Raw genomic sequence first — 13418 nt, 5'->3', positions numbered from 1 at the left:
GCTGCTACCAGACTCCTGAATCACCCTCTTACGGACTGAACTAATCTCTTCACACTCTACTGAGTAGTGCTATACTTTGTATGCTTCACCTGATGTCTGTGTCTATGTATTTACATTGCGTACTTATCGTATGTCTTATGTTTCTTCATGCATGGAACATTCTGTGTGGACCATACTCAGAACAATACTTTTCACTGAACCTCGGTACACGTGACAATAAATAAAATCCAAATCCCCCCCAGAAAATCCTTACCTGAATAAGAATATGTATGTTTTTAAAATAAATCCAGTGAGGAATTCAGGAGAAGCCTCCTTACTCAGAGTGGCTAGAATGGGGAATGTGCTACCACCCAGCAGAACTGAGGTGGATGAATAAAGGGGACACTGAATAAACCACGAAGGAGAAAGGAATAGAGGGGTATGTTTGTAGTGTAGTGTGAGATGAAGATAGTAAGAGGGGGCTTGCAGCAGTGACATCACTTGAATGTTGAACTCCTGTCTTGTAAACTCTAGGTGATACTGTTATTGCTTTGTAGCCATTCCACAAATAAGTGGGAAGGAAATCGCCTCAGCTTGTTCCTGGTTGAGGGGATGACGTTGGCCAGGGGATTGCTCAAACTCTTTCCGATATGCCATCAAATCTACAAACACTGACTCCTGGTCCATAACCCACATCCTCTGACACGGAGCCTAGAATGCCACTGTGAAATAACCCCACAATATGAAGCCAGTTTCAACCATCGATAATAAGCTGCCACTGCATCTATCAGTCTAAATCGGCCCAGGACCGCAAGAAACTTCAGAGAGTCGTGAACACAGCCCAGTCCATCACACGAACCTGCCTCCCATCCACTAACTCCATCTACACCTCCCGCTGCCTGGGGAAAGCGGGCAGCATAATCAAAGACCCCTCCCACCCGGCTTACTCACTCTTCCAACTTCTTCCATTGGGCAGGAAATACAGAAGTCTGAGAACACGCACGAACAGACTCAAAAACAGCTTCTTCCCCACTGTTACCAGACTCCTAAATGACCCTCTTATGGACTGACCTCATTAACACTACACCCTGTATGCTTCATCCGTTGCCGGTGCTTATGTAGTTACATTGTATTTGCGTTGCCCTATTATGTATTTTCTTTTATTCCCTTTTCTTCCCATGTACTTAATGATCTGTTGGGCTGCTCGCGGAAAAATACTTTTCACTGTACCTCGGTACACGTGACAATAAACAAATCCAATCCAATCCAATGTCCCTGAGAGTGCCAGACCTGAGTCAGAGCAACAAAGCACAGAATGTGCATGGATGGTGTGAGGTGACCTCACTTCAAAATATGTGAATTACGACTTGCCTTCCGCTCGCAGCTTGATGTCACAATGAACTGACCAGTGTCAGAAAGCGCCCATTAAAAATCATGCACCTCCCCGATATCAGTCTGTGTTTGGATGTTATCAACCTGGATATAAGTGGATGTGTGACAATGGGCCCCTTGGGCCCCATAAAACCCTAATTCGAGGGTGATGGATGTTGGGTCAGGTTAATATTGGACTAAATTGTAATTTTTAGTCGCATCTCAATTATGTCTGATTATATGTAAATGGAGGGTGTTAATTATGGCTACACTTAAGCATGCAGGTGCTGCAGGCGGTAAAGAAGGCTAAAGGTATGTTGGCCTTCATTGCAAGAGGATTCGAGTACAGAAGCAGGGATGTGTTGCTGAAATTATACAGGGCCTTGGTGAGGCCACACCTGGAGTATTGTCTACAGTTTTGGTCTCCTTCTCTGAGGAAGGATGTTCTTGCTCTCGAGGGAGTGCAGCAAAGGTTTACCAGACTGATTCCAGGGATGGTGGGACTGTTATATGAGGAGAGATTGACTAGGTTGGGATTGTTCTCGCTGGAGTTCAGAAGAATGAGGGGGGATCTCATAGAGACTTACAAAATTCTAACAGGACTAGACAGGGTAGATGCAGGGAAGATGTTCCCGATGGTGGGTGTGTCCAGAACCAGGGGTCACAGCCTGAGGATTCAGGGTAAACCATTTCGGACAGAGATAAGGAGACATTTCTTCACATCAAGAGTGGCGAGCCTGTGGAATTCATTCCCACAGGAAGTAGTTGCTAAAAATTTGAATATATTCAAGATGCGGCTAGATGTAGCACTTGGGGAGAATGGGATCAAAGGCTATGGGGTGAAAGCAGAATTAGGCTATTGAGTTGGATGATCAGCCATAATCGTGATGAATGGTGGAGCAGGCTCGAAGGGCTAAAAGGCCTCCTCCTGCTCCTATCTTCTATGTATATATAAGAAGACACTTACTGAAACTTTGTGTGGATGGGTTAGGAGGTATATGCTTGTAATGTTTCACTCTGTAAATAAATGTAATACTGCGTGAAGGTTGGCTCCAATATCATCCTTCACTAAATGTTTTTTCTGGAATATTGCAATGATATCCTTCATGACTAAATAATTCATTGACTCTTGGCTGCTGAAATTACAGTGGTAGTTTGGAGGTAAAGCTACCTGTGTCAGAAAGCACACATCTCATGTTACATGGATTCAGTCAGAAGAATATGTGGAGATGCAAGCGGGCGCTCCATGTCAGTGAAGAGACTTTAGGAGGACCAATATGAATAACATACATTTATACTGCACCTTTGACACTGTAAAACCTCCCAAGGTACTTCACAAGAGCATCATCATCAAAATTTGCCATCAAACCAAAGAGGGAAAGGTAAGGACAGATGGTGAGAAGTTCAGATAAAGGGATTGGTTTTAAGGTGAGTCTGAAAAAATCTGAGAAAGGCTGAGAGGTTTAGGGAGAGAATTCGCAACTTAGAGTCTGGAAGGTAACTTGTAATGAGCTTGTGATGAGCTGCTGGGCGGTAGTGCCCAGGAGGGAGGGAGAAGAGAAGAATATTTGTGGACGCAGGAAGGTCCTCTTGAGTTGCAGTTGAAGCCAATGAGCGCCTGGTCTCTCAATTCACACATGTAGACTGGACACTTGAGTGAGCTTCCTGAGCTATCCGCACACCTGCTCTCCAGTCTGAGCCAGAGTCTTCGAGACAGAGGGGGCAGTAATTGGGGCGGTGGAAGGGAAATTATCCAGAATTACATGAAATCTACAGCACAGAAACAGCTCATTCAATCTTTGTGCCAGTGTCAAGGCTCCAACATGAGTCAACCTCCCACTCCTCATCTCAGACTAACAGCAGATCCTTCTATTCCTTCCTCTCTCAAGTATTCATCCAGCTTCACATGAAATGCATTTACGCTACACGCCTCACAACCACTCCGTGTGGGGGTGGGGAGGGGTGCGGGTGGTAGTTCTACGTTCTCACCACACTCTGGGTAAAAGGGTTTCTCCGGAATTCCCGATTATTAGTGACTATCTTACATTTATGGCCCTTATTTTTCATCTCCATCACAATGGAAAGCATCCTATCTGGCTCGTGCACAAGCTTAAAGGCCTCCATCAGATCCTCCCTGACCACAGGAGAGATGCCAGGGGATTGGAGGACAGCTAACGTGGTAACACTATTCAAGTAGGGTAGGAGGGAAACGTCAGGTAATTATAGGCCATGAGTCTAACATCATCGGCGGGGAAATTGTTGGAAAACATTCTGAGGGACAGAATTGATCTGCACTTGGAGTGGCAAAGATTAATCACTAAAGGTCAGCATGGCTTTGTCAGAGGGAGATCATGTCCAACAAATTTGATTGAATTGTTCAAGGAGGTGACCAGGTGTGTAGATGAGGGCAGTGTAGTTGATGTAGTCTACATGGACTTCAGAAAGGCTTTTGACAGGGTCCTGCACAGGAGACTGGTGAAGAAGGTATGAGCTCATGGGATCCAGGGCAATTTGGCAAATTGGATCCAAAATTGGCTGAGTGGCAGGAGACAGGGTGCAATGGTCTGGTTTAGCACAGGGGCTGGTTTAGCACAGGGCTAAATAGCTGGCTTTTAAAGCAGACCTTGGCAGGCCAGCAGCGCGGGTTCAATTCCCGTACCAGCCTCCCCGAACAGGTGCCGGAATGTGGCGACGAGGGGCTTTTCACAGTAACTTCATTTGAAGCCTACTTGTGACAATAAGCGATTTTCATTTCATTTCATTTCATGGTCGAAGGTTGTTTTTGTGACTGGAAGCTGTGTCCAGTGCTGCTCTGCAGGAAATGCTGCTGGGTATCTTGCTGTTTGTGGTGTACAGTAATGATCTAGATGTGAATGTAGGAGGTATGATCAGTAAGTTTGCAGATGACACAAAAATTGTTGATGTGGTAAATAGCGAGGAGGAAAGCCTGGAATTTAACCATGAGAAGTGTGAGGTGATGCAGTTTGGAGGACTAACTTGGCAAGGGGACTATACAATGAATGGTAGGATGTACAGAGGACCAGAGGGACCTTGGGGAGAATGTCCAAAGATCCCTGAAGGGAGCAGGACCGGTAGGTAAGGTGGTTAAGAAGGCCGATGGGATAGCTGCCGTTATTAGCCGAGGCATTGAATATAAGAGCAGGGAGGCTATGCTGGAGCTGTATAAAACGCTGGTTAGTCCACAGCTAGAGTACTGTGGGCAGTTCTGGCCACCACACTAAAAGGAAGGAAGTGATTGCATTAGAGAGGGTGCAGAGGAGATTTACCAGGATGTTGCCTGGGATGGAACATCTCAGCTGTAATGAGAGACTGGATAGGCTGGGGCTGTTTTCCTTAGAGCAGAGGAGGCTGAGGTCAATAAAACTTTATGAGGGATATCGATAGGGTAGATTGGAAGAAATCTTTCCCCTTAGTAGAGGGATCAATAACCGGCGGCATAGATTCAACCTAAGGAGCGGGAGATTTAGCGAGGATTTGAACATAGAACATACAGTGCAGAAGGAGGCCATTTGACCCATCGAGTCTGCACCGACCCACTTAAGCCCTCACTTTCACCCTATCCCCGCAACCCAATAACCCCTCCTAATCGTTTTGGACATTAAGGGCAATTTATCATGGCCAATCCACCTAACCTGCACATCTTTGGACTGTGGGAGGAAACCGGAGCACCCAGAGGAAACCCACGCACACAGGGGGAGAACGTGCAGACTCCACACAGACAGTGACCCAAGCCGGAATCGAACCTGGGACCCTGGCGCTGTGAAGCCACAGTGCGAACCACTGTGCTACCGTGCCTCCCAAAACCTTTTTCACCCAGAGGTGGTTGGAGTCTGGAACTCACTGCCTGAGAGGGTGGAGCCCTCACAACATTTTAGAAGCATTTAGTTGAGCACTTTGTGGTTGTCACCACTGAGGTATATATTGTATATAGAGGATGTTGGTGTCGGTGTTTTGTGGTAAGGCCCTGTACTACAGGTATGGGGGTAGTTCCGTGCCTGCTGGCTCCGCCCAGTAGGCAGAGTATAAATATGTGTGGTCCCCGTACAGCAGCCATTTCACCAGCTGCTGTAGGAGGCCACACATCTTAGTGTAATAAAACCTTGATTGCGTCCAACTCTCGTCTTTGTGTAATTGATCGTGCATCACACTTGAAATGCCGTGGTTGTACAAGGCTACGGGATTAGAATAATAACGTGGGAAAATGGGATTATAATAATAATATTAATCTTTATTAGTGTCACAAGTGGGCTTACATTAACATTGCAATAAAGTTACTGTGAAAAGCCCCTAGTCGCCACATTCCGGCGCCTGTTCGGGTACACGGAGGGAGAATTCAGAATAGCTAAGTGCTTGATGGCTGGCACAGACATGATGGGCCAAAGGGCCATTTCCTGTGCTGTAAAACTCTGTAATTCTACGAGCTCGCCATTCAGTCTTCTCTTCAGAAAGGGGCCCAGCCTGTTCAGCCTTTGCTGATAGTGATGCCCCCTCAGCTCTGGTATCATTCTTGTGAATCTTTAGTGTGAGAGAAAGAGAGAGAGTAAATAAATTGGGACATAAATTCCACTCCATACTCTTGAGCAATTTGTTAACAAAATATTCCTTGATTTAGAATAAGTCAACGCAATCCATGTGGGGATGCGAAAAATTTGAATGAAGACCGTTCGCAAACCTGAGGGCTGGATTCTCAGTTTTTGGGACTACGCCCCCACACTGTCGGGAAAACTGTGCGTCTTTTACCCCAGGAAAACTGGAGTCAAAAGGCCACAGATTCCCCGGTTTGCTGGGGGTTAGCAGGGAGCCGGCATAGAGCTTGCAGTTCTACCTGCCGATACGGCCCCCCACACATCTGAGTCAGAGGCCGCGCATGCGCAGGGCGGCGGCCTCCAGCGACCGCTCCGTGCTCCATGGCAGACTCAGCCTGCGGACGTGTAACGCCGAAATAGTGTCCCGCATCGGCCGCTCTCCTGCCCCGAACGCCCGCACACATTGCCCCCCAGCCCCGAATGAACCTTTCGCCCGCCGATCGGCCCTCCCCCCGACTGTGGCGGCCCCAAACTAAGTGCGCAGCCGCCTTGCGAGGTTCCCGTATGGCTGGGACCGTGCGAGTCCCACGCCATCAGCCTGCGGTGGTGGATACTCAGCACGGCGTACTCCACGTGTACGGCGATTTTCGGGGGACGGAGAATTGCGAAACCGGCACCGGTGCCGATTTCGTGCATCAACACGGATTCTCCGCCCCGTCGCCGAACGGGATTTTGACGTCGGAGATGCGGACAATCCACCCCCAAGACTTTCAAAGTTCTTCAGAAGCACATCTGGAGCACAGTATGAACTAAGCATTGCTCTGAATACAGTAGAGAACGAAACTGAGTCTATCACACAGCACAGCGGCTTTGGATATTATATCATATTACAGACAGATCCCTGCGGCTAACTAAAGATTCACCGCCCCCCCACCTCCCTCCCCAGACATATTTGTCGAGGCTCATATTGTTTGGAGGGATTCTGACTTCAGATTGGGCTTCATTGTTAGTATACCAGGGATGAAGGGGGGCTAAGGCCTGTGAAAGACAGTTACACAGCCTCAGTCCTTTTCCCCTCTCGCTCGCTGTACCTCTCTGAGTTATGCTCAGAAGCTATGGTGTGGACAGGGAAAGTCATTGATTACCTAGATATCTCAGTAGATCAGCGGTCCCATGGGCCTGAGCTTTGGGCAGGCCGGGGACAAGGGGCGGGATTCTCTCAGCCTGGGGCCGGGCCGGAGTATCGCCGCGGCTGGAGCGTATCGAGCCGCGCTTCCCCGATGTCGGGACGCGATTGTCAGAGCGGAGAATTGGTGGCATTGGCGCCGGAATGGCTGACACGGCCACGGGCCGCGGGCCGTTGCACGTGGCCCCCCCCCCGGCGATTTTCTGCCCGGGATGGGCCGAGCGGCCGTACCGAGAAATCTGAGTCCCACCGGCGCCGGTGTCTTACCCGGTGGGACCTCAGCGTGGAAGGGTCCGGGGCGGCCTGTGGGGTGGCGGGGGGTGGGTCCGACCCCGGGGGGGGGGGGGGGGGGGGGCCTCCGCTGTGGCCTGGCCCGTGATCGGGGCCCACCAATCGGCGGGACGGCCTCTCGGTCTGGGGGCCTCCTTTGTTCCGCGCCGGCCCCGGTAGCCCAACGCCATGTTGCATCGGGGTTGGAGCGGGGAAGGGAGCCACCGCGCATGCGCAGACCGGCGGCGCCCATCTGACACCGGGATTGGCAGCTGGAGCGGCGTGGATCACTCCAGTGCCGTGCTGGCCCCCTGTAGGGGACAGAATTGCTGATCCTGAGGCCATGTCTCGACGGCGTTTACGACGGCGTCAACACTTAGCCTCAGGATCAGAGTATCCCACTCCCAGTCTCCCCCATCAGCAATCAGAGAAGCTCCCCTAACGAATGCAGCGCAGGTGTAAGGTGCCCTCGTATCCACGCTGATTCCGCGCAGGGTGAATCGGGGTGACAGGCCAAGCTAACCCCTCGATGAAGCAGTGGAAATTCTCCCTGTTTCTGACAGCCTCAATCTGCTCCGAGTCACACCGTCTCCAGATTCAGCTGCAATCTACGCCAATGTTGCCAACACTCCAGGATTGACCCGGAATCTTCAGAAATTCAAGGTGAATTTCCTGGGCACTGCTGCCAGCAAAATAAATCATTAAAATAGTTTTAAAAAACATCTCCAATGAACACTTTGCCCATTGGTTATTACAATGTTAGAAAGAAAAAAACGATTTGACTGGGTGGGGCAGTAGGAGATGGGAGGTCATGTGATGTAACCTCCAGGAATATGTTCTCCAGAGTTGGCAGCTTTTATCAGCAGTAAAATTGCCGGCTCAGTGGTAAAGTGAAGGGTTTCACCCTCCTGCTATGTTCGTGGTATAGGTGCATTATAGGGCAGCACGGTGGCGTGGTGGTTAGCACTGCTGCCTCACAGCGCCAGGGTCCCGGGCTCGATTCTGACCTTGGGTGATGTCGGTGTGGAGTTTGCACGTTCTCCCCGTGTCTGCGTCGGTTTCCGCTGGGCTACTACAGACCCGATGGGCTGAATGACCTCATCCTGCATTGTCGGGACTCAATGGTTCTATTCGGTCCAGGAACGGGTGCCTGAGTTTGAGAGTCGGCGGGGTTTATGAAGTTTTTCCTTTAGCCTTTGACATGTTGAACCTGTCCTCATAAAGACATAAAACTTCCAATAAAGCCTGCTGAACATTTTCCCTCTTGAACCTATTTTCAAAAATCCCTTTCACCTTAACCCATCGTGAATTTTGTTAGTCCCTGGGAGTTACCAGCGAGGTTGTAGGAACAGCTTTCTGACCTTCAAATGGTATGCTGGTCTTTATTGTTTCGGGATTGAATAAGATTAGAGAGGTCTTACCGGAATGAAACAGAGCTGGAATAAATACTGAGAAGAGTGTAAATACTGAGAACAGGGTAGATATTTGGAGGTTGTTTCCCCTGCCTGGGCAAACTAGTCTCAGAATAAGAGGTTGACAAGTTGGGACTGAGGCAATGGGCCGAGTGCTAGCAAATGGGATTAGGTGGGTAGGTCAGGTGGTTGTCATAGGTTGGTGCAGACTCGATGGTCCAAAGGGCCTCTTCTTCTGCACACTATTTGCTGTGCTTCTGTGAGATGAGGAGAAATTTCTTTGAGGGAAATGAGGGACATGAATCTTTGGAATTCTGCACCCGCGAGAATTGGAGTTTTGTAAAATAAATTTAGAGTGCCCAATTATTTTTTTTCCAATTTAGGGGCAATTTAGTTTGGCCAATCTACCTACCCTGCACATCTTTGGGTCGTGGAGGGGGGTGAGACCCACGCAGACATGGGGAGAATGTGCAAACTCCACACGGACAGTGACCCGGGGCCGGGATCGAACCCGGGCCCTCACTGCCACAAGGCAGCAGTGCTAACCACTGCGCCACCATGCTGCCCTCTAAAGGGTTAGAGTTGTTCAGTCATTGACTACATTCAAGACCGAGATCGATAGATTTTCAGTCATTAAAGCTAACCCAGAGATTTAGTGTCATGGACAGTGTGATCAAATGGCCACTTACGCAGCAGGAACCTGCTCAGTGATGCTGAGTTTGGGTTCTGCCAGGGCCACTCAAACATGGACATAAGAGCTGAACTCAAGAGGCGAGTGGAGAGTGACTGCCCTTGACGTCAAGGGGGAATTTGGCTAAGTGTGACCCCCACGGAGCCCTCGCAAAACCGGAGTCAATTGGAATCGGGGGAAACTATCCACTGGTTGGAGCCATTAACAAGGCACAAGTCAGGAGTGTAATGGAATATTCTCCACTTGCCTGGATAAGTGCAGCTCCAACAACACTGAAGAAGCTCAACACCATCCAGGACAAAGAAGGCTGCTTAATCGGCAACACACCCACCAACTTAAACATTCATTCCCTCTGCCACCAACGGACATCTTACCAAGGCTCATTCAACCGCAACTTCCAAACCCGTGACCTCTGCCACCTTGAAGGACAAGAGCAGCAGATACCTGGAAACACCATCACCTGCAGATTCCTCTCCAAGTCGCTCACCGCCCTGACATGGAAATGTACCGGCCATTCCTTCGCTGCCACTGGGTCAAAATCCTGGAACTCCCTCCTGGAACTCCCTCCTGGAACTCCCTCACAGGGTTGAAATGGAGGAAAACAGAAATCTCAGAGGGCTACAGAGATGGGAAGAGGTGAGGCCACGGTGGAAGTTAAACATGAAGATGAGAATTGTAAGAATGAGCCACCACTTGACCATGGTAGGCCATTGTCCTGCTTGACACTGGAGACCACTTTAAGATGTCTCTCAGTGTTGGGAAAAATCTCAGCTACTGTTATGTCAGAAAACATACTCTTAAAAAGGACAAATGAATTTGCAAATTACGATTAAAATGTGTATTGATTATGGTGGCAAATTTTTTTTAAAGCTCTTAGTACGAAAACAGCAATCCAGCTTTTATACAGAATTGGTTACTGCAGTGATAATCTATCTTTCTGTTGGTCTCTGTCTCTCTGCTTGTCTGTCTCCCACTTTGTTATTTTCTCTGCCTCTCCCTCGTCCCCTCTCTCTGATTCCTTCGCGTTCTCACTTTATTTCTCCTTCCTCCCTACCCTCCCGCTTTCTGCCTCTTTGCGTCCCCCCCCCTTTCTCTGCCTTCCTCTTGCTTTTTGCTCCCCTTCATGCCTCCTACCCCCCCCCCCCCCCGCAGTCTCCCACTCCGTCTCTCACTTCCTCTGCCTCTCCTTTTCCCTCTTCCCACTCTTCTGTCTGTCCCCCTCCCCCGCTCTCTCTTTCTGTCTCCCCTTTCTCTTCGACGTTCCCCCATCTCTCTGTCAACCCCCCCCCCCCCCCCCCGCCCCCAGAAGCCAAAGGAAGTTCAGAATCACTGAGGATAGGCGGTGGTGGTGGTGTGGGTGGGGGGAAGGGGGGGGGGGGGGGGTAAGCGTGGTTTAGTCGCCTTCTTTATCTCTGCGGGATGGTTGGGGTGGGTGAGGTGTGGTTCCAGGGGTGGAAGTGCATCTGGTTTTAATAGGATAGCCTGTGTTGATTATAGATTTCATACATTGCGGACCGATTGGGCCTAGTCTGACCTCAAAGCCTAAACCCGGTAAAGGAAATAAATAACACACCACACTCCGAAAGACTGACTTTTTGTCGACTTACAAGATGGTGGGTATTAAGTGGGGCGGGGGGGGGAAGAGTTAAAGACAGTTATTTTACGAACTACCATTCTGCAGTCTCAAAATCAAACTGAAGAAGGCGGTGGGGGGGGGGGGGGGGGGGGTGGTGGATGGAGATCTGCACTAAGAGTGGGAACTGTCAGTTAGAATTAACCAGATTTAAGGAGATCAAAGGCTTTCTGTCCGTCTGTTGTCAGATTCAGAGTCCCGGCTATCACTACTCACTAACCTTATAGTACTTTTCTCTTTGAAGAATTAATATTTAAATAATAAAAAACATACCCCAGACAGCCGAGATCAAAAGGCCACAGTGCAGTGGGAATGCTGGGAGAGATTCTGACACTTTATCCCCTGGTATTTGAAGATGTTAAAAGTGATACGGGGTGTGTCGAAGATGGACCGACAATGTCCCATTCCTGCCAACAGATGTGTCTACTTTCCTGCGTCCATCAGAAACAATTGGTCAAATCAGCGCAGTGTTTGTGATCTTTTGACAAAAACCATTGCAAGTTAATGTGACCATGGGCTCTCCTTCAAGTGTTGCAGTATTCCCCCCCCCCCCCCCCCCCCCCCCCCACCGGAGTGCCTCCTGGCTTCTTGAGTGGTGCCCTCCACACCTCCAGCACCCTCCCCACTGCCCCCGCCCTCCCTGCCTTCCCACACCTCAATCCCCATCGCCACTCACCAACCCCGTCCTGCCCACTCTTCCCAAATCGTTTTGGTGTGGAGGCAATGGTCAGGTTGTCGTGACTGGATGGGAATCTCCCCCTGGCCTCCCCCTTACTCTCACGGTAAGAGTGTCAGCAGCTCATACTGGGAGGTGATTTCATCAACTGGGCTACGTGAGGGGTTAATCCAATATCTGAGGAGACTCTTTTGAAAATCCGTTTATTTTTTTTTATGAAGCGAAGGGGAATGTTAACAAGCGGCTCTGTAAATCCAGAATAAAGCAAAGAGAAAAAAAAATAGTCCCATAAAAAGCCCATCCAACATCTGGACCCCTTTAATGATAGGGAACCTCTGTAAGAGCTGAGCCAGTAAACACCATCCTTTGGAGATGGCAGTACAAACGTGCAGCGCAGTTCAAATAGCCACAAATATCTAATATTTCTCTGTGACAATCTCCTTTTTAAGTGGGTCCTGTATTGATAAGGATTAGCGTCCATTCAGTGGCCCGATGATATTTGGCCGATTCTCAAATCATCTTGAAACTTGGGGGCAGAACTTTACCCAGCCCTGACTCGATAACACGTGAAATCGCACGTGAAGATGTCCGGGTGGGCACCTGGATGTCACCGTGGGTCAGCAGGCCCCGACGTGGATTGGCAGAGCGCACGCCGACAATTATACCGTTTTTGCCGTGTTCCCATCCCAGGATGGGGTGCAAGGGGCAAGGGTGGGATGAGAGGGTTCGGAGTTTTTGGGAATTCGCTCAGGGTTTGTGTGGTGATATGATCTGCATACTTGCCTGCCATTGGGCCAGAACGTCGGCTTACCATTGGCCCTGGTCGGTCATGTGCCTCTCGACTGATTGGCCGAGAGGCTGACTTAACCACGCCTCTATTAACGAGGTATAAATGGTCAGACGCCTGACGATCGTCCCTTTCCATTGTAGACGATCGCAGAGCTGTGTTCTAGTCAATTAAAGCCAGACTTTGGTAAATCACTCGCCTCGCATACAATTGATGGTACATCAATTTAATAGACTACGACTTTGAAGATGGAGTTCCGGATCAAGCCCGAATGCCTCCGCATCAGCCCGCAAACTCCGAACTCTGCAGAACTTTTCCAACTCTGGCTGACTTGCCTTGAAGGGTTCCTAGCATCTACAACCACCCCCCCCACCGGGGCACAGAAGCTGCACGTCCTCCACTCCAGCGTGGGTATCGACGCTTACGCAATAATCAAAGAGGAAACGGATTATGATGACGCTATACAAAAGCTAAAAGGACAATTCATCAAAGCGGTCAACAGGGTATTCGCTCGACATCTGCTGGCCACCAGAAAGCAGGTCCCCGGTGAGTCTCTAAGCCAATATGCCCGGGCCCTCTATGCCCTGGGGAGAGGTTGCTCCTGTGTAGCGGTGTCCGCTACAGAGCACATGGAGCTACTGATCAGAGACGCTTATGTGGCTGGGATGCTGTCCCCCGTGATCCGCCAGCGGATGCTGGAAAGAGACGAACTCAGTTTAACTGAGACACTGACTCTCTCCGCCTCTCTGGAGGTCGCAGATCAAAGCGCTCGCACCTATTACCCTGGCCAGGCCGAGCGCTCGCACCTATGACCCTGGCCAGGCCTCCTGGCACGCTTCCCACCCGCCACCCGCCGCTCCCGACCT

General features: G+C 49.8%; 1 long non-coding RNA gene across 1 annotated transcript; it reads right to left on the bottom strand.

Moving 5' to 3' along the window:
* Positions 1 to 5775: 5775 nt before the first annotated feature.
* Positions 5776 to 11496, bottom strand: LOC119974382. Its single transcript, XR_005462500.1, has 3 exons — positions 11363 to 11496; positions 9944 to 10074; positions 5776 to 5886 (listed from the first exon to the last, which is right to left on the bottom strand). It is a non-coding gene; the product is annotated as an uncharacterized LOC119974382 (long non-coding RNA).
* Positions 11497 to 13418: the final 1922 nt, after the last annotated feature.

Source organism: Scyliorhinus canicula, chromosome 12 (assembly GCF_902713615.1).
Source record: "Scyliorhinus canicula chromosome 12, sScyCan1.1, whole genome shotgun sequence".
Taxonomy (NCBI): domain Eukaryota; kingdom Metazoa; phylum Chordata; class Chondrichthyes; order Carcharhiniformes; family Scyliorhinidae; genus Scyliorhinus; species Scyliorhinus canicula.
Note: the sequence above shows the minus strand (reverse complement) of the source record. Positions and strands in the feature narration are given on the sequence as shown.